This window comes from Rhinoraja longicauda, chromosome 7, assembly GCF_053455715.1.
Source record: "Rhinoraja longicauda isolate Sanriku21f chromosome 7, sRhiLon1.1, whole genome shotgun sequence".
Classification (NCBI taxonomy): domain Eukaryota; kingdom Metazoa; phylum Chordata; class Chondrichthyes; order Rajiformes; family Arhynchobatidae; genus Rhinoraja; species Rhinoraja longicauda.
In genome coordinates this window covers 5,101,236-5,123,467 of record NC_135959.1, presented here as the reverse complement: position 1 = coordinate 5,123,467, position 22,232 = coordinate 5,101,236, and the positions used below count along the sequence as shown (strand labels likewise).

Sequence of the window (22,232 nt, the reverse complement as noted above, 5' to 3'; positions counted from 1 at the left end):
GTCATAGACTCCGAATTAAAGGGTGCTCTTTTAGAATGGAGGTGAGGAGGAACGTCTTTAGTCAGAGGGTAGTTAATCTCTGTCATTGCCACAGAGGGCTGTGGAGGCCAAGTCAGTAGATATTTTTAAGGCAGAGATAGACAAATTCTTGATTAGAATGGGTGTCAAGGGTTATGGGGAGAAGGCAGTAAATGGGATTAGGAGGAAGAGATCAGCCATGATTGGCGGAGTAGACTCGATGGGCCGAATGGCCTAATTCTACTCCTATAACTTGTGAACAGATTTGCGGGTGAAAAATAATAATTTGCACTTCCCAGTTCTGATTATTAGCTAGAGATTTGCTAGAAAAGTATCAGCAAAGACCAAGACTGTATTGAACCAGCCCGCCAACAACCACCAAGCATTCTTTTGATAGCTTCCTCCAGCGTTATTCACCTGCGGCATTAGGTAGTGAGTATATGTAGCTCTAGACCGCCGATGCAGTCTTTCAGGTGAACTACTGCATGGAGATCCCACAAGCCCTCTGAATAGGGGCACCAACTATCTCACTCCCAAATACGGAACGAGGTGACGTCGCCGCCCCGCACCACACGTGACCTCCCCCAGCCAGCGGCCACGTGCTCCCGCTCCACTAATGGCGGCCGCCTAGGCCGTGAGGCAGGTTACTAGGCACCCCTGCTGAGCAGTATCCGGGCCTCGGGACCTAGACAGTCCGGAGCTAAAATGTCGGAAACCTAGAGCGTCAGGACCTTAACTGTCGGGGGGGGACTGCCGGGGGGGGCCTAAAGCGCCCCCCCCCCGGGCCTAAAGCGCCCCCCCCCCCCCCACCCCCCCCCCCCCACCCCCCCCCCCCGGGCCTAAAGCGCCCCCCCCCCCCGGGCCTAAAGCACCCCCCCCAGGCCTAAAGCGCCCCCCTCCCCCCCGGGCCTAATACGGGACAAGGGCGGCCCCCTCAGGGACAAACCAATTTAGCCCAAAATACGGGACAGTTGGCAACTCTACCTCTGAATAAATGGTGCCATGGTGAAAAAGATTACATTTTTTTGTATGCACATAGTGGGCCTGATTGGCCTGTTTCCATGCATAAATAACTCTCTGCATTCACTGTGGAATCTTCTGAATATTGAATATTTCAAATCCAGATTATCCGCCCACGATCAATGTTTGCAATGTTTAAATTGATTGCCGCATTTCCCACGTTACAAGGACACTTCATAATGATCTCACTGCTGTCAACTACTAAGACATTCTGCGATCTCACAGGAGTGTCTATTTGATGCGTCGTAAATAAACTCCACTTAGGCTGAGCAAGCAAGACGTTCATTTTCTTTTATTTCTGCAACAGGCCTACCTCCATTTGACACTTCGGAGTCAAGAAATTAGTTTAGTTTGTATTGGAGAGAGCTGTAGATGCTGGTTTACAATACAATACAATACACTATACACAATAGGTGCAGGAGGAGTCCATTCGGCCCTTCGAGCCGGCACCGCCATTTAATGTGATAATGGCTGATCATTCTCAATCAGTACCCCGTTCCTGCCTTCTCCCCATACCCACGCTCTCCTTAAGAGCTCTATCTAGCTCTCTCTTGAATGCATTCAGAGAATTGGCCTCCACTGCCTTCTGAGGCAGAGAATTCCACAGATTCACAACTCTCTGACTGAAATCTGGTTTAAATCGAAGATGGACACAAAAAGCTGGAGAAACTCAACAGGTCAGGCAGCATCGAGGAGAAAAGGAAGAGGTGACGTTTTGGGTTGAGTCCCTTCTTCAGACTGAGAGCCAGGGGAAAGGGAAACGAAAGATATAGACGGTAATATAGAACAAATTAATGCAAGATAAGCAAAAAATTAATGATGATCAAGGAAAGGTAGAGCCCACAATGGTCCGTTGTTGGCTGTGGGCTGGGTGATAACAAGTTCTACACACGATGAAACTCATCAGGATGACTGTGAAACTAGTACAACGACTTGGGTGCGGGAGCGACAGGGAGAGAAGAGGCAAGGGTTACTTGGAGAAATCAATCATACCGCTGGGGCGTAAGCTGCCCAAGCAGAATATGAGGTGCTGTTCCTCCAATTTGCCTGTGTCCTCGCTCGGACAGTGGAGGAGGCCCAGGACAGAAGGGTCAGTGTGGGAATGGGAGGGGGAGTTAAAGTGTTTGGCAACCGGGAGATCACGTAGGCCAAGGCACATTGAGCGAAGGTGTTCAGCGGAACGAGCGCACGTCCACGCTTGATCTCACCAACATATCGCAGTACACACCTGGAACAACAGATACAGTAAATGAAGTTGGAGGAGGTGCAAGTGCCTCCTCCAGCCACCAGTGTCGGCTTCCATCGCAGAGAACAACATCCCAATAACAATATTCTATCGCACTCAACCAGCTGCAATGGGCAGGCCATGGCTTTTCCATACCAGATGTCTACACTCCTCAGATGTCTACGCTGCCTCAGCAAGGCCACCAGCATAACGAAGGGCAGGTTTCACCCCCGGACATCCCCTCTTCTCTCCTCTCCCAGCAGGCAGGAGGTGCAGAAGAGTGCAAAGACATCCCCCTAGATTCAGGGACAGTTTCTTCCCAGATGTTATCAGGCAACTGAACCATCCTATCACCAACTAGAGTGCGGTCCTGACCAACCATCATTGGAGACCATTGTGGATTGTGGATGATCAGCCATGATCACAATGAATGCAAGCACGGTGCGGCATTCGGAATACATGGCACGGTGGCGCAGCGGTAGAGTTGCTGCCTTACAGCAAATGCAGCGCCGGAGACTCAGGTTCGATCCTGACTACGGGCGCCATCTTTACGGGGCTTTTACGTTCTCCCCGTGACCTGCGTGGGTTTTCTCCTAGATCTTCGGTTTCCTCCCACACTCCAAAGACGTACAGGTATGTAGGTTAATTGGCTGGGCAAATGTAAAAATTGTCCCTAGTGTGTGTAGGATAGTGTTAGTGTGCGGGGATCGCTGGGCGGCGCGGACTCGGTGGGTCGAAGAACCTGTTTCCGCGCTGTATCTCTAAATCTAAATTTAAAAAAAAATCTAAATCTAAGAATGGCAGTGCTGGTTCGAAGGGCCAAATGGCCACCTCCTGCACCTATTTTCTATGTTTCCATGACTATCTTTAATCTGTCTTCACTGGACTTTGACTTGCACAAAATGGTATTCCCTTTATTCTGTATCTGTACCTGCAGATGGCTTGATTGTAATCATGTATAGTCTTTTCCTTGACTGTGTGGCACAAAACAAAAAGCTTTTCACTGCACCTTGGTGCACGTGACAATAATAAACTAAACTAATAATGGTGGATGACAGAGCCACCGGGCAAGAATCATTGAGGCATGCTATCTTGTTTTCCTTTGGCCCATGATAGTGGGCTTCTTGACGAAGAGTAAATCAACAGTCAATATTTGTGAATCTGTGGAAATCTCGGCCAAGAGTTGTGAATCTGTGGAGTTTTCTGCCACAGAAGGCAGTGGAGGCCAATTCACTGGATGTTTTCAAGAGGGAGTTAGATTTAGCTCTTCAGGCTAAAGGAATCAAGGGAAATGGGGGAAAAAGCAGGAACGGGGTACTGATTTTAGATGATCAGCCGTGATCACATTGAATGGCGGTGCTGGCTCGAAGGGCCGAATGGCCTACTCCTGCATCTATCGTTCTATGTTTCTATGTTTATCCGTCAAACTTCATTACAAATCCAGATCAAACTTGCACGTTATTGTTCTTTGTGTTTGCTCGGTTTGAATTGATTGCCACACATCCTGCATTACAACATCACAATCACTTCACCACCGTAATGTGTTCTGAGGCTACCTGAGGTTGCATAAGCTGCCCCAGATATGGATGGTTTTCTTTTATGGAACAGATTTATATCTGGATATGGCATATATTTGGGCATGGAGAAACATAGAAACGTAGAAAATAGGTGCAGGAGGAGGAGGCCATTTGGCCCTTCGAGCCTGCACCGCCATTGTGATCATTGCTGATCATCTACAGTAAGTAATGAAAGGTGAATACAAGCGAAGGATGTTTGGCTGGGCAGATAGGTAGACAAAGGTCAGAGATGGTAAGACAAAAGGCTGTGAGATCAGGAGAGAAGAGACACGACATGTGAAGTTAGAGGAGGCGGACTGTAAGGGGAAATGGTTGTTGTTGGTTACTGACCTAAATAGACAATAGACAATAGGTGCAGGAGGAGGCCATTCGGCCCTTTGAGCCAGCACCGCCATTCAATGTGATCATGGCTGATCATTCTCAATCAGTACCCCGTTCCTGCCTTCTCCCCATACCCCCTGACTCCGCTATCCTTAAGAGCTCTATCTAGCTCTCTCTTGAATGCGTTCAGAGAATTGGCCTCCACTGCCTTCTGAGGCAGAGAATTCCACAGATTCACAACTCTCTGACTGAAAAAGTTTTTCCTCATCTCCGTTCTAAATGGCCTACCCCTTATTCTTAAACTGTGGCCCCTTGTTCTGGACTCCCCCAACATTGGGAACATGTTTCCTGCCTCTAACATGTCCAACCCCTTAATAATCTTATACGTTTCGATAAGATCCCCTCTCATCCTTCTAAAAATTCCAGTGTATACAAGCCTAGTCGCTCCAGTCTTTCAACATACGACAGTCCCGTCATTCTGGGAATTAACCTAGTAAACCTACGCTGCACGCGTAGGGGGAGTTGAGGGGAGTTCACTGTTCATGCTGTTGGGTTGTAAGCCATCCATGCAGAATATGAGATACCCTTCCTTCAGCTTGTGTGTTGCGTTTTGAACCACTAGTTTTGTGATAATGTTAGAAAATAAGCTACAATGTTCACACATGCCTAAAATTAAAAATATGACCATCACTTCAACAGTTTGCGCTGTTAAAGTATGAATGTTGGCGAAAGGACTGAACAATTATCCTTGCTGTCAAATTGCCTGCTGCTTTTCCTACAACAGTAAATACACTTGAAAATTACTTCCATTGATGTGGGTGCTACATCTGAGCCGGGGCTGCTTTGATCCTTGTTTCTTCCTTGACATAGTCATTGAGTCACACAAGGCATGGAAGCAGGACCTTCAGCCCAACGTGCCAATGCTGACCAAGATGCTCCATCTATGCCAGCCCCACCTGCTTACATTTGGCCCATATCCCTTTAACCTTTCCCAAACATGTATCTATCCAAATGTCTTTTAAATGTTGTTATAGTACCTACCTCGACTACCTCCTCTGGCAGCCCGGTCCATATTCCCACTGCCCTCTGTGTGAAATAATTGCCCCTCAGCTTCAGTTCAGTTTTAGTTTATTGTCACGTGTACCGAGGTACAGTGAAAAACTTTGTTGCGTGCTAACCAGACAGCAGAAAGACAATACACGATTACAATCGAGCCATTCACAGTGTACAGATATACACCGATCAACCAAAACATGACCACTTACAGTTGAAGTGAATAACATTGGTTATCTTGTTACAATGGCACCTGTCAAGGGGTGGGATATATTAGGCAGCAAGTGAACAGTCAGTTCTTGAAGTTGATGTGTTGGATGCAGGAGAAATGGGCAGGAGCAAAAACCTGAGTGACTTTGACAAGGGCCAAATTGTTATGGCCAGACGACTGGGTCAGAGCATCTCTGAAACGGCAAGGCTTGTGGGGTGCTCCCGGTCAGCAGTGGTGAGTACCTACCGACAGTGGTCCGAGGAGGGACAAACCACAAACCAGCGACAGGGTGTTGGGCGCCCAAGTCTCATCGATGCGCGAGGGCAACGAAGGCTATCCCGTCTGGTCCGAACCGTCTGTGGGAAGACGACAAGCCGGTGGAGGGAGTGTGATGCTCTGGGCAATGTTCTGCTGGGAAACCCTGGGTCCGGCCATTCATGTGGACGTCAATTTGACACGTGTCACCTACCTAAACATCGTTGCAGACCAGGTACACCCCTTCATGACACTGGTATTCCCTGATGGCAGAGGCCTCTTTCAGCAGGTTAATGCGCCCTGCCACACTGCACACATTGTTCGGGAATGGTTTGAGGAACATGATGAAGTGTTCACGGTGTTGCCCTGGCCTCCAAATTCTCCAGATCTCAATCCAATTGAACATCTGTGGGATGTGCTGGATCGACAAGTCCGATCCACGGCGGCTCCACCTCGCAACTTACAGGACTTGAAGGATCTGCTGCTGATGTTTTGGTGCCAGATGCCGCAGGACACCTTCAGGGGTCTTGTAGAGATCATGCCGTGGCAGGTCGGCGCTGTTTTGGCGGCACACGGAGGACCAACAGCATATTAGGCAGGTGGTCATAATGTTTTGGCTGATCGGTGTACGATAAGGGAATAATGTTTAGTGCAGGGTAAAGCCAGTAAAGTCCGATCAAAGATAGTCCGATGGTCCCCGATGAGGTGGATAATAATTCAGGACCACTCTCTAGTTGTGGTAGAATGGTTCAATTGCCTGATAACAGCTGGGAAGAAACTGTCCCTGAATCTGGAATGTATCTTGTATAAAATCTTGTCCCTCCAACCTTAAACCTATGTCGTCTTTTTTTAAATTCCCCTATCTGAGGGTGAATGCACAGAGCCTTTTTCCCATCTATTCCCCTCACGATTATATCAACCCTCAACCACTAGCATCCCAAGGAATAAATTCCTAGTCTGCCCAACCTCTCCGTACAGCTCAGCCGCTGAAGTCTTGGAGATTTGCCAACTCTACATGATTCTTTCTATGATAGAGTTACTTACCCACAAAGATTTTTGCAGCAAAACCCAATTGGCAAATGTTAAATTCTGGAAATAGTTCTTTTTCTTCTTTCTCTCTCACTTACCAACTTTTCCTTTTGATTTTGCGGGTGCTGTGCTTGTGCAATGGACTGATCACGTGGAGTATAAATGGTAATATTTCCCTATTGCTAATGATCCGCCAAGTCTGGATGTGTACTAAACACATGGATTTATTTTTTTTAATTGGATGGGTGAGATGTGATCATGTTCCTTTGGAACTGCTACTCCGAGACGTGGGTGTGCTGACAAAACTGCAGCTGTACGTTCATTCGCACTCCCTTGCCGTTTGCCCAGCACAGCGTTTCTGGAATGGAAATAGAGCCCAGCTATTTAGAATCATTTTCTCTCCACTCCTAACTCAAGATTTGCTTTAATGCAAGGAGGGAAGGCAAAAGTTGTTCTATTATTCATTGTGGTGGGTTTAATCACCGACCTACTGTGGGAGTAGAAACTCTCATCAGTGCCCAGGTTTGTGGGACTTTTTCTTAAACAAAGCTATTTGAGAAGCTCCTGGCACGCATGCATTAGGGTGTGTTCCTTTTCTTCATTCGACTTCTGACCTGCAACCAGAGTGGTAATTGCCTTTAGAAAGCATCTCACAGTGCCCCAATTTACTTCACTTCTGAGGAAGTAATTTAAAAAAATTGGTTGCAGAACTGAAATGCGGAAAATGTAGCAGGTAGTTTGTGCCCAGCAGAATCCGACAAACTACACATAACAGTGTGTAGGAAGGAACGTCGCCTATTCCTTTTCTCCGGAGATCCTGCCTGACCCGCTGAGTTGCTCCAGCATTTTGTGTCTGTTCGCGGAATAATGATTAGAAACTTTAGTTTTTAATACATGCACCTCTCCTTTGACAAGTGCTTGATTTACGCGTATTCAGAATAACGCACTTGTGTCATTGCTACCGAAGTTTACACGCTCAGATTTATTCCTGTCGCTGTATTGCAGCAGTCTCCTGGCATATGTTTGATATACACGCTTTTTGATTTAACACGCGGCTTTTCAAGCACGTAACGCCCGCATAATACGCGAGGTGCCCGTATGTTTAGTTTTGGAGATGCAGCGCGATAACAGGCCCTTCGAACCACCGAGTCCGTGCCTACCTGCAATCACCTGTACATTAGTTCTATCCTACACACTTGGGACAATTTTAGCGAAGCCAACTGAACTATGAAAATGCCCGCCTTTGGAATGTAAGAGGAAACCGGAGCACCCGGAGAAAACCCACGCGGTCGCAGGGCGAATGTGCAAACTCCGTACGGACCACTGAGTTTCTTTTCTAAGTTTGAAGCAAATTCCCATTGACATTTGCTACTGGTTATTCTTTTAACACCCTTTCAGAGTGTAATCAGGGTTATAATTTTTTCTCGGTAAATGAATGGAAGCCGAAACATCACCTATTTATTCCCTTTTCTCCAGAGATGCTGCCTGACCTGCTGAGATTCTCCAGCTTTTTGTGTCTTCGGTTTATAAAAGCATCTGCAGTTCCTCCCTCCACAACAATGTGTATAAGAAAATAACTGCAGATGCTAGTACAAATCGAAGGTATTTATTCACAAAATGCTGGAGTAACTCAGCAGGTCAGGCAGCATCTCAGGAGAGAAGGAATGGGTGACGTTTCGGGTCGAGACCCTTCTTCAGACAACAATGTTGTTCTATAAGAAAATAACTGCAGATGCTGGTACAAATCGATTTATTCACAAAATGCTGGTGTAACTCAGCAGGTCAGGCGGCATCTCGGGAGAGAAGGAATGGGTGACGTTTCGGGTCGAGACCCTTCTTCAGACTGATGTCGGGGGTGGGACAAAGGAAGGATATAGGTGGAGACAGGAAGATAGAGGGAGATCTGGGAAGGAGGAGGGGAAGGGAGGGACAGAGGAGCTATCTGAAGTTGGAGAAGGGAGTAGGGGATAGACTTTTTGCAGGGAACCGGGTGGGAAGAAGTGTAGTCCAGATAGCTGTGCGAGTCGGTGGGCTTGTAGTAAATGTCCGTCACTAGTCTGTCTCCTGTGATGGAGATGGTGAGGTCCAGAAACGGGAGGGAGATGTCAGAGATAGTCCAGGTATATTTAAGGGCAGGATGGAAATTGGAGGTGAAGTGTATGAAGTGTAGGGTCTCTTCTACATCCCGCAGCTCCGCTCTTGCTCCCCCTCCCCCCACTCGCAACAAGGACAGGATCCCCCTCGTTCTCACCTTCCACCCCACCAGCCAGCGGATCCAACATATCATCCACCAACATTTCCGTCACCTACAACGGGACCCCACCACTGGCCATATCTTCCAATCCCCTCCCCTCTCTGCGTTCCGCAGAGACCGTTCCCTCCGTAACTCCCTGGTCCACTCGTCCCTTCCTACCCAAACCACCCCAACCCCGGGCATTTTCCCTTGCAACCGCACGAGATGCAACACCTGTCCCTTTACCTCCCCCCTCAACTCCATCAAAGGACCCAAACAGTCTTTCCAGGTGAGACAGAGGTTCACCTGCACCTCCTCCAACCTCATCTATTGCATCCGTTGCTCTAGATGTCAACTTATTTATATCGGCGAAACCAAGCGCAGGCTCGGCGATCGCTTCGCTGAACACCTGCGCTCGGTCCGCATTAACGCAACTGATCTCCCGGTGGCCCAGCACTTTAACTCCCCCTCCCATTCCCAGTCTGACCTCTCTGTCATGGGCCTCCTCCAGTGCCATAGTGAGGCCCGCCGGAAATTGGAGGAGCAGCACCTCATATTTCGCCTGGGCAGTTTGCAGCCCGGTGGTATGAACGTCGACTTCTCCAACTTCAGATAGCTCCTCTGTCCCTCCCTTCCCCTCCACCTTCCCAGATCTCCCTCTATCTTCCTGTCTCCACCTATATCCTTCCTTTGTCCCACCCCCGACATCAGTCTGAAGAAGGGTCTCGACCCGAAACGTCACCCATTCCTTCTCTCCCGAGATGCTGCCTGACCTGCTGAGTTACTCCAGCATTTTGTGAACAATGTTGTTCTTTTAGCTCTGATGTCTTTTTTTGAGGTAGGGAGGAGATTTAAATATGAAAGCAAGCTTCTTTTACATGGAAAGTACTCTGCACTCTCGCCAAACTGACCATACATCATCCGTGTATGGCAGAAATGAAATGTACATCTCTCAGACCCCTGGAGACTAGAATCAATTCCACTCCGGTGCATTTCCAGTATGCGGTAATTATTTTCGTTTTGCTGCATTTGTGCAATGTTTGCAGTTCCAGATCAGGACTCTTCAAACCATTCATGGCTGACTACACCAAATATCTGCTGCAGGTCATAAGTTGTTTGATGGTTAATTATTCCCGTTAACAGTCATTCAGGTGGAGCTGGGAAGTTACTGACCTTTACAACGTCAACGGATTGCAGCTATAGCAACGTCTGTCCCCTCGTGATCAGAGCATGCAGGCTCCAGCTTTCTATTGCGGAAGGTGAGGCAGGCTCCGAAATGCAGTGGCTTTGGGCGATACAGTTAGAGTTGTATGTGGAAAGTCTGAATACACATACACACACACACACACACACACACACACACACACACACACACACACACACACACATACAAGGGACAATTCATAATTTTGCCGAAGCCAATTAACCTACAAACCTGCCCGTCTTTGGAATGAGGGAGGAAACCAGAGCACTCTGAGAAAAGTCTCGGAGAGCCCACCAACTCCCTGCAGACGGTTCCCGTGGTCAGGATTGTACCCTGGTCCCTGGTGCTGCAAGGCAGCGGCAGCTCTATCGCTGCGCCACCGTGCCACCCCTTAATTCTCATGTCCTTTGTGCTCCAATTGATGCCCGCGGTCATTTTCCCCACGACCTGAACCTATAGACTATAGACAATAGGTGCAGGAGGAGGCCATTCGGCCCTTCGAGCCAGCACCGCCATTCACCGTGATCATCCACAACCACTACCCCGTTCCTGCCTTCTCCCCAGATCCCTTGACTCCTCTATCTTTAAGAGCTCTATTTAACTCTCTCTTGAAAGCATCCAGAGAATTGGCCTCCACTGCCTTCTGAGGCAGGGAATTCCACAGATTTACAACTCTCTGAGTGAAGACGTTATTTTTCCTCATCTCTGTTCTAAATGGCCTACTCCTTATTCTTAAACTGTGGCCCCTGGTTCTGGACCCCCCCCCCCCAAAATCGGGAACATGTTTCCTGCATTTAGCCTGTCCAATCCCTTAATAATCTTATATGTTTCAATAAGATCCTCTCCCATCCTTCTAAATTCCAGTGTATACAAGCTCCATTCTTTCAACATACGACAGTCCCGCCATCCTGGGAATTAACCTCGTGAATCTACGCTGCACTCCCTCAACAGCTGACTGACCCAGCATAGACTCATTGTGCTGACTCACTGGTTGTCTTTTGTAATCGTCCCCCTGTCACTTGTTTTCCTACAGCTTTCCAGACTTTTTCCTTTAAGTCATATTTCCTCTTAAAACTAGCTTTTGATGTTTGTGGAATGTTTTGCTTTGAATCAAAGGAGTCACTGCATTTTAATATTTCTTTGAGATTCATGGCTTAGCAGCTTTGTGACAAGTTGAAAACGTGTCTCTTCCTTGGAGGCAACGGTCTGTCTCGGTATCAGATGTGATAAGTAACATGTCTGGACAAGACGAATGTCAAATGATTTCCGCTATCTGTGCCGGTCAGGCTATCAGCCGACATCAAAGTTTCTTTGATTCACGTTGATTAGCAAGCAATATAATTTGAATGTGGGTCTGGTTGGCAATGTGCTACTCTGAAATGTACCTCCATAAATTTGTAAGCCATATCAGACTTGGGCCATTCGGCCCATTAAGTCTACTCTGCCATTCAATCATGGCTGATCTTTCTTTCGCTCTCAACCTCATTCTCCTGCCTTCTCTCTGTAACCCTTTACAGCCTTGCTAATCAAGAATCTGTCAGTCTCTGCCTTAAAAATACACAATGGCATCGTCCACAGCCATCTGTGGCAATGGATTGCTCAGATTCAATGCTCTGATCAAAGAAACATCTCCTTTCTAAAGGTACGTCCTTCATAAATTCACGTTCATAAGTGATAGGAGCAGGATTAGGCCATTCGGCCCATCCTTCTATTCTAAAAAGAAAACTTGTGCCCAGAAATTCCTCCCCAGTCACAATAGCAACCTCAGTCGAAGCAGAGTACAACTCTCGGATACAGCCAAATAGCTCATTTAGCAATCCCAACCAAAAATACATTTCTCGGCAACAGTACCTTCAATTGGATAGAGCTGGAACGTTATATCCAGTTTTAAGTCATTTCAGAGGAATAAAAATAAACCTAAAGCTTCAGAAAAGAAAACAGGTCAATATTTTGGAGAGAATCCACCTAATTACTCCATGCTTCCGGAGGAAGGCTTTAATACGATTTTCTATCTAGATCATCCTTCTCTACTGAGATGCTGCCTGACCTGCTGAGTTACTCCAGCATTTTGTGAATAAATGCCTTCGATTTGTATCAGCATCTGCAGTTATTCTCTTATTATATCCCTCTGGTGGAAACATCCTCTCCACATCCATCTCGATTCAGACTTTTCACTGTTCGGTATGTTCTCTATGGATGCTCCCTGACCTGCTGAGTAACTCCAGCACCTTTCTTTTGTAAACCAGCATCCTTGCTCCTGGGGAGTCAGGTCAAGAGTGTTTTATTGTCATATATTCCGAACTCCTCTTATTAATCTCCCTTCCAGTTCAGACAAAGAACAAGGGATACAATTGATGGTCTTGGGTGGTAATCTCTTCCTCAGGTAACCAGCAAGTTATGACAAGTTTGAAATGTATAAATATAATAAAATCTTGCGTGAGTTCAGCACGGAAGGTATTGGTTCAAACTAGATATGCCTTTTTTTTTTTTTTTGCACTACTTGAGAAGTTTAACACAACACGTTGCCAAAGATAGCTAATGTCAGCAAAGGTTGGCTTCCCTTCCAGCATTGTTACCCGTGGTATTCCCCGCTGATTTAATCTGGATTTGTACCCACACGCATCCCCTCAGCAACATCGTCCAGAATGTCTTCGCAGTTCCTGTATGTACACAGATGTTGTCCAGCTCTTCCCTGCTCCTCCTCTGCATATAATCTAGATTTTCAGACGTGTTGTCTGGCATTAAATAGTGTAGATTGGAAAACATTCTGAGCCCAAATATTTGGGAGATTGGAGATTGGGCGGCACAGTGGCTCAGCGGTAGAGTTGCTGCCTTGCAGCGCCAGAGACCCGGCTTCCAACCTGACTGTGGGTGCTGTCTGTACAGGGTTTTTACCTTCTCCCCGTGACCACCTATGTTTTCCCCGGGTGCTCTGGTTTCCTCCCACACTCCAAAGATATACAGGTTTACAGGTTATTTAGCTTTGATTGCAAATTGTCCCTAGTGTGTAGGATCGTGCTAGTGTACGGGGATCGCTGGTCAGCGCAGACCCTGTGCGCCGAAGGTCCTATTTCCACACTGTATCTCTCAATAGACAATAGGTGCAGGAGTAGGCCATTCGGCCCTTCGAGCCAGCACCACCTTTCAATGTGATCATGGCTGATCATTCTCAATCAGTACCCCGTTCCTGCCTTCTCCCCATACCCCCTGACTCCGCTATCCTTAAGAGCTCTATCTAGCTCTCTCGTGAATGCATTCAGAGACTTGGCCTCCACTGCCTTCTGAGGCAGAGAATTCCACAGATTTACAACTCTCTGACTGAAAAAGTTTTTCCTCATCTCCGTTCTAAATGGCGTACCCCTTATTCTTAAACTGTGGCCCCTGGTTCTGGACTCCCCCAACATTGGGAACATGTTTCCTGCCTCTTAACGTGTCCAACCCCTTAATAATCTTATATGTTTCGATAAGATCCCCTCTCATCCTTCTAAATTCCAGTGTATACAAAATTCCAGTTCCACAAACTAAGCTATGCAACGTTTGTGGTTCCAATACAACTTCCATTCACTGCTTATGAACTCCAGACAGCGACTCTACCGCTGCACCACTATGCCGCCCAAGTTATAGAAATCAAATAGCTCAGAAACTGGCCCTACAGCGCAACTTGCTGTGCTGACCAAGATGCCCCATCTATGGTAGTCCCATTTGCCCATGTTAGTACAGAGTGACCTTGGCTCCAAGTCCATAACTCCTGAGCTCTGATTGCTGCAGAATTTTGTGGAAGAGAGAAATGTTGTCACTGTTGGACTTTGTCGGTGCTGTGAAACTGAGGGTCCCAGTCTCTATTACATTCCTGCCATTCCTCTCTAAAAGAGGCATAGCAGGCAATCACTGAGCCAGGCTGATTTATTGATCTGTTTGTTTGGGTCTGATTCACTTTTTCTTGACCTGAACCTGCTCGGTCATCTGTGTGTTTGATTTTAACACTTCAAACAATTATGGTGTCACTTTTCATTCTCGTGTTGAATCTGAATGAGCCTTGTTAGTTTAGTTTTAGTTTGGAGACAGAGCACGGAAACGGGCTCATTAGCCCACCGAGTCCGCACCAGCCATTGATCACCCGTTCACACTAGTTCCATGTTATCCCACTTTCGCATCCACTCCCTGCACACTAGGGGCAATTTACAGAGGGCCAATTAACCTACAAACCCGCACGACTTTGGGATATGGGAGGAAACCCACGCAGTCTCAGGGAGAACATGCAAACTCCACGCAGACGGTACCCAAACTCAGGATTGCACCCAGTTCACTGGCAACGTGAGACAGATACTCTACCAGCTGAGCCACGGTGCTGCCCGTTAGTGTTTTTTCTTTTTTTTTTAAACCATTATCACTTATATTCTTCCAATTTGTTTTCCTTGAAATTCCTCAATCTTTGCCTGATACTGTTGCAGTCTGTCTTTTAGAAATTATATGCATAACTTGTCATCATGGAATGATTTACCTGGATATATACAGAACAGTTTTTCACTAACACCATCACACCATGATCTACCACAGCATAAATCATACCGTACGAGTACCATCATACCATATAAACGTACAGCTAGTCAAACGTACAGTCTGAAGAAGGGTCTCGACCCGAAACGTCACCCATTCCTTCTTAGATTTTTTTAGATTTCGTTTTTTTTTTAGATTTAGAGATACAGCGCGGAAACAGGCCCTTCAGCCCACCGGGTCTGCGCCCCCCAGCGATCCCCGCACATTAACACTATCCTACACACCCTAGGGACAATTTTTACATTTGCCCAGCCAATTAACCTACATACCTGTACGTCTTTGGAGTGTGGGAGGAAACCGAAGATCTCAGAGAAAACCCACGCAGGTCACGGGGAGAAGGTACAAACTCCGTACAGACGGCGCCCGTAGTCAGGATTGAACCTAAATCTCCGGCGCTGCATTCGCTGTAAAGCAGCAACTCTACCGCTGTCCCACCGTGCCGCCCTGAGATGCTGCCTACCTGCTGAGTTACTCCAGCATTTTGTAAATAAATACCTTCGATTTGTACCAACATCTGCAGTTATTTTCCTACACTAAACGTACCGCTAGTAGTGCACAAAGAGAAAGTAAATGAGTGCAGAATATAATGTAACAGCTGCAGAAAAAGTGCAAAGTGCACAACCAGGTAGATTGGAAGATCGGAAATACATCCTTCGATTGATTGGTTTGTGTAAGTTGCAAGTATACACAGATGTGTGGTAGAATCTGGGGAATATTGATGAGAACATGGGGAGAACAAAAAATGGGATCACAAAAAAGTGAAAGAATAGTGTAAATTGGATGGTTGAAGGTCAGTGTGGATTTGATGGGCTGAAGGGCCTGCTTGCGTGCTGTGTGACTCTCTGGGCAGGCTGTTTAATCACATGCACTTGACCCGAAATGCCACCTATTTCTTTTCTCCAGAGATGCTGCCTGACCCTCTGAGTTACTCCAGGTTTTTATGTTTGCCTTCGGTTTAAACCAGCATCTGAAGTTTCTCCCTACTAAGGGTCGCCAACTGTCCCGTATTAGCCGGGACATCCCGTACTTTGGGCTAAATTAGTTTGTCCCTTACGGGACCGCCCTTGTCCCATATTAGTAGGGTTGCCAACTTCCTCACTCCCAAATAAGGGACAAAGGGTGACATCATTGCCCCGCGCCCCACGTGACCTCACCCAGCCAGCGGCCACGTGCTCCTGCTCTACCGGGCCGGGAGGCCGCCATTGGTTGAGTGGGAGCACGTGGCCGCTGGCTGGGTGAGGTCACGTGGGGCGCGGGGCGGTAACGTCACCCTTTGTCCCGTATTTGGGAGTGAGGAAGTTGGCAACACTGCTCCCTACACTGCCCATGCGGATGGAGAGGGAGAAGAGCTTGATAGTGAATTGCTGAGCTTCATGGTGAGCTTCATCGCTTCTAATTCTCATCTGATATTCACAACTACTGGCATGGCAGGAAAAACTCACGAGATATTGATCTAGGTCAGAAACCACGGCTGGTTAATTGTGTTTTCATATCACTCACCCAGGAAACCTCAATGTTTCCTCCACACCCTCCATTGGTCAATGAGTGGAGGTTAGGGTGGACACTATACTATTGTTTGGAGAGGAGGGAGTGCTCTGTTAAAAAGTTACCTGGTAAAATCGGCTTAGTTTAGTTTAGAGATACAGCGGAGAAACGGGCCTTTCGGCCCACCAAGTCCACACCGACCAGCGATCCCCGCACACGAACACTGTCCGACACACACTAGGGACATGACAAAGGTCAGCCTACTCCAGTCTGACCTTTCTGTCATGGGCCTCCTCTAGTCTGACCTTTCTGTCATGGGCCTCCTCCAGTGCCATAGTGAGGCCCACCGGAAATTGGAGGAACAGCACCTCATATTTAGCTTGGGCAGCTTGCAGCCCAGCGGTATGAACATTGACTTCTCCAACTTTAGATAGTTCCTCTGTCCCTCTCTTCCCCTCCCCCTTCCCAGTTCTCCCTCTATCTTCCTGTCTCCACCTGTATCCTTCCTTTGTCCCGCCCCCCTGACATCAGTCTGAAGAAGGGTCTCGACCCGAAACGTCACCCATTCCTTCTCTCCTGAGATGCTGCCTGACCTGCTGAGTTACTCCAGCATTATGTGAATAAATACCTTCGATTTGTACCAGCATCTGCAGTTATTTTCTTACAGGGACAATTAACGTTTATACCGAGCCAATTAACCTCCAAACCTGCGTGGGAGGAAATCGGAAATCTCGAGAAAACTTGTGCAGGTCATGAGGACAGTGTACAAACTCCGTGCAAACAACCGCCCATAGTCAGGATCGAACCTGGGTCTCTGGCGCTGTAAGGCAGTAGCTCTCCCGCTGCGCCACCGTGTCGGTTTATAGAGCTTGTTCTGCAAGAAAATTTAGAAACACAGAACTACAGATGCTAATTTATACCAATGAAAGACACAAAGTGCTAGAGTAACTCGGCGAGTCAGGCAGCATCCCTGGAGCAAAATATGAATGATGTTTCAGGTAGAGATTCTTCTTCAGGCTGCAAAAATGTGTTGCTTTGTTTACTGACATAATGAAGTGGACTGCAATGGAATGAGCATCGACTTCTCCAATTTTAATAACTCTTCCCCCGCCCCCAATCTGTACCCCATTTCTCCCATTTATTCAGTCTCCCTTTCCCCTTTTATTATACCGCAACCCCTTCCTCCTATGTTCCCTCTTATCCCCTATCGCAACGTTTAAAAAACATTTGGACAGGTGGATGGATTGGGTAGGTTTAGAGGGATATGGGCCAAACGCAGGCAGGTGGGACTTGTGTAGATGGGACATGTTAGACAATAGGTGCAGGAGTAGGCCATTCGGCCCTTCGAGCCAGCACCACCATTCAATGTGATCATGGCTGATCATTCTCAATCAGTACCCCGTTCCTGCCTTCTCCCTATAACCCCCTGACTCCCTTATCCTTAAGAGCTCTATCCAGCTCTCTCTTGAACGCATTCAGAGAATTGGCCTCCACTGCCTTCTGAGGCAGAGAATTCCACAGATTTACAACTCTCTGACTGAAAAAGTTGGTCAGTGCAGGCAAGTAGGGCCGAAGGGCCTGTTTCCATGATATTACTCTTTGACTCCTTGTCCGACACCCTTGTGTCTGTCTCCTTTTCATCTCTATGCTTTGTCCATCTGCCAATCAAACCTCCTAACCTGCATCAATCTCTCACTCACACAGACGCAAAATGCTGGAGTAACTCGGCGGGACAGGCAGCTTCTCTGGAGAGAAGGAATGGGTGATGTTTCGGGTCGACACCCTTCTTCAGACTGGTTCAGACGGTCTCAACCTGAAAAGTCACCCACTCCTCTCCAGAGATGCTGCCTGTCCCGCTGAGTTACTCCAGCATTGTGTGTACCTTCGGTTTAAACCAGCATCTGCAGGACCTTCCTGCACATTCAATCTATCACTTGCCAAGCTTTGTCCCGCCCCACATCTTTTCCAGATCTCTTTACCGCCCCCCCCCCCCCCCCCCACTACAAAAGGCCTTAAGAAGTGTCCCGACCGGTAACATCGTCCAGCCGTGTCCTCCAGAGATACTGCCTGACTCGCTGAATTACTTTGTGCTTTTTAATTGAAAAGGTAATTAATTGCCTTTTAAGCGCCCCGCAGCTGTGAAAATGGGAGTCCTTCTCTTAATTACGTCTTTACTTCATCTGGTGAACAGAATTTTAATGAAACATAGTATAGTACAGTACAGGAACAGGCCCATGCCAAACATGATACGAAGTTAAATTCCCTCTGGCTGCTCATGATCCATACCCTCCATTCCCTGCACATCCATGTGCCAATCCAGAAGATTCTTAAACGCTATTATCATATCTGCCTTCACCACCACCGCCACCCTGGCCCGATCCACCCACCCACCCTTTTCTCTGTTTAAAAAAAACCCTGCCTGGCACATCTCCTTTAAACTTTGTCTCTCTCATCTTAAAGCAGAGAGAATGGTTCTGACAGTTCAAAAGATGCACAGTGCTGAAGTAACTCAGTGGGTCAGGTAGTATCTCAGGATAGGTGATGTTTCGGGTCGGGACCCTTCTTTAGCGTGAAGTACGGGTCCCGACCCGAAACGTCGCCTATCCATATTCTCCAGGGATGCTGCCTGGCCTTCTGAGTTACTCCAACTCTTTTTTTTGTTGTGGTAAACCTGCATCTGCAGTTCTTTGTGTCAACATTCTGACTGTTTATTCTATCTATGCCTTTCATAATTTTATAAACACTCTACCAGATCTCCTCTTGGCTTCGGACTCTCCAGAGTATTAATTCATGTTAAAAAAAAAAATTTACCTGCAAAACATGTGCCTCTATCAATGGAGCGGCACAGTGGCGCAGCGGTAGAGTTGCTGCCTTACAGCACCAGAGACCTGGGTTCGATCTTGACTATGGGTGCTGTACAGTTTTTATGTTCTCCCCGTGGGTTTTCTCTGGGTTTAGTTTAGTTTTTCATTTAATTCGGAGATACAGCGCGGAAACAGGCCCTTCGGCCCACCGAGTCCGCACCGACCAGCGATCCCCGCACACTAAAACTACCCTACAATACAATACAATATATCTTTATTGTCATTGTACAGGGGTACAACGAGATTGGGAATGCGCCTCCCATACGATGCAATAAATTAATTAGCTAGTCAGTATTCATTTAAACAACCCAATGAAACAAATTACAACAGTTTTAAAACAGAATAAAGTGCAAGTAGGTCTGTGCCGGTTCGCTGTGCGACGTGACCATCCGGCTCAGCAGGACCGGTTCATGGCAGCTATGGCCCTGGGGATGAAGCTGTTCCTGAGTCTGGAGGTGCGGGCGTAGAAGGCCTTGTAGCGTCTGCCCGATGGTAGAAGTTCGAACAGACTGTTGCAGGGGTGTGAAGAGTCTTTGTGGATGCTGGTGGCTTTTCTGAGGCATCGTGTGTTGTAGATGCCCTCCAAGGCTGGTAGCTGTGTTCCGATGGTCCTCTGAGCTCTATGGACTACCCGCTGAAGAGCTTTCCTCTCTGCCTCCGTGCAGCTGAGGTACCACACAGGGATGCCATGCGTTAGGATGCTCTCTATGGTGCAGCGGTAGAAGGTCGTCAGCAGCTGTTGGGGTAGACCAGACGTTTTCAGTGTTCTTAGGTAGAACAGTCGTTGCTGTGCCTTCTTGACCAGCACACACTCGGGACATTTGCACCAAGCCAATTAACCTACAACCCTGTACGTCTTTGGAGTGTAGGAGGAAACCGAAGATCTCGGATAAACCCACACAGGTCACGGGGCGAACGTACAGACAAGCACCTGCAGTCAGGATCGAACCCGAGTCTCTGGCGCTGTAAGGCAGTAGCTCCATCACCGTGCCACCCAAATAAGGGCTCATCCGGGATTTGAACCTGAAACCTCTCGCACCCTAAGCGACAATTGTACCCCTAGACCAACGAGTCAGTTGAGTTTTTTCCCCACATTCCAAAGATGTACAGGTTTGTAGGTTAATTGGCGTTGGTTAAAAAATTGTAAAATGTTCCTCTTGTGAAGGATAGTGCTAGTGTACAGGGTGATCACTGGTCGGCGTGGACTCGGTGGGCCAGAGGGCCTGTTTCAATACTGTATCTCTAAAGTCTAAACTCTTATCATTTCCCTGTGTGAGAAGGCGGTGGAGCAGAGGCTGAAAAGGTTTGAATAGCAGTAAACAGAATGAGATGGCCCGAGGCTGATTTAGTGGTGCAACACCATGCCAGTGTTGAAGTGGTTTACGTGTAAGCGGAATATTGTACATGAACTCTGGGCTGAGCAACCCATGCATTCTTCTGCAAAGACCTAAACATGCCCTCTTACATCATCACTCCTTTTTTATTATCAAAAAAATACTTTATTCAAGAAATAAACAAATAAAAAACATGTTCCTTCCAAAACTCCATCTGACATTCTCGGAGGCCATACATACATTCAATACAGGTATTCAATACAAAAAATTATACAAAATCAACCACGACCATTTCCACACATGTGGCCTACTGGTGTGTGGAATCCCTTCCCTTATTTGGAGGGGCGTCTCCACCAAACCCTGCCCCCCATTCTTGTGAACTGGCTCCAATCTCAGCCACAGCATTCGGAAAATAGGAGAGTGAAAATGTGGCTTGTTTACCGATTCTCTGCTCCACCGTAAGGCGAGGGAGAGCCAGTTATCTTGACTCCTGCCCAATAACCCTATGAAATATTACCAGAGGGCATTGAATTCTGTTCTGTTGTACGTATCGTGTTTCCCTCTGAACTCAGCTCAATAAACAGTGGCCTGATAAATTTTAAAAATGAACAGGTTTAGAGGGATATGTGCCAAACGTGGGCAGATGGGACTAGTGTAGATGGGGGTATTTTGGTCGGTATGAACAAATTAGGCCAAAGGGGGTGTTTCTGTGCTCTGTGACTCTGACACTATGACTCTGTAACTCTGTGATTCACTCCGTGATTCTGTGATTTTCTAACCACAGTCCAGAACCAGGAATAGTTCACCTCTGTGGCAAGTCGGGGAATTCCAAGAGGAGGTGATTAGTTCTGACCTTGATGTTTCATTTCCTGAAAACTCGATTTCCATGTCATAGAGTCATACAGCAAGGAAACAGGTCCTTTAGCCCGACTTGCCCCATCTACACTAGTCCCACCTACCCATGTTTGGCCCATATCTCTCTAAACATTTCCTATCAGTTTCTTCCCAGTTTTTATTCCAAATTCAACAACGGAACCATCCTATCAACAACGAGAGAGCGGGACTGAGCTCCCATCTACCTCAGCTCAGTTTCAGTTTTGTTTAGTGTCACGTGTACCGAGGTACAGTGAAAAGCTTTTGCGTTCATTGGAAGCCCCCGGACTATCTTTAATCAGACTTTGCAGGACTTTATCTTGCACTAAACGTTATTCCTTTTATCCTGTATCTGTATCTGTATACTGGACAGCTTGATTGTAATCATGTATTGCCTTTCTGCTAACTGGACTGCACGCAACAAAAAAGCTTTTAATTGTACCTCAGTACACGTGACAATCAACCAAACGAAACTAAACTATCCATATACCTGGTCAAGTGTGCTGGAGTAATTGACATTGTGGACCAAAAAGTGTGTTCTTGTGTGCAGGAAAAAAAACTGCAGATGCTGGTTAAAATCGAAGGTAGACGCACAATACTGGAGTAACTCAACGGGTCATGCAGCATCTCGGGAGAGAAGGAACGGGTGACGCCTCGGGTCGAGACCCTTCTTCAGAAGAAGGGTCTCGACCCGAGGTGTCAGCCGTTCCATCTCTCCTGAGATGCTGCATGACCCGCTGAGTTACTCCAGCATTGTGTGTCTACCTAAGTGCGTTCTTATACTGTACTGTTCTATTCAGCAGGTTTGGCAGCATCTGTGGAGTGAATGGACAGACAACGTTTCGGGTCGGGACTTTTTATTTTATAATTATAGTAGTTTCTATATTTTTCCCCCCCTTTTCCCTTTTTTTGTTATTGATTCACGCTGGATTAAAGGTTCAGATACTGGGTGTCACCTTGTGACAGGAAATTA

At 47.1% G+C, this 22,232-nt stretch overlaps 1 protein-coding gene across 4 annotated transcripts in view; it reads left to right on the top strand.

Moving 5' to 3' along the window:
• pak1 (p21 protein (Cdc42/Rac)-activated kinase 1) overlaps positions 1-22,232 on the top strand; it is a 187,426-nt gene that overhangs the window by 47,085 nt on the left and 118,109 nt on the right. Inside the window, exon 2 of one of the 4 annotated variants that reach the window (XM_078402027.1) lies at positions 10,086-10,201. The exons of 2 other annotated variants lie outside the window; for them this stretch is intronic. The gene's annotated coding sequence lies outside the window, so the exon portion shown is untranslated. Of the gene's footprint in view, positions 1-10,085; positions 10,202-22,232 lie in introns of those variants that run through there. One more of the 4 variants, XM_078402018.1, reaches the window with a different exon arrangement.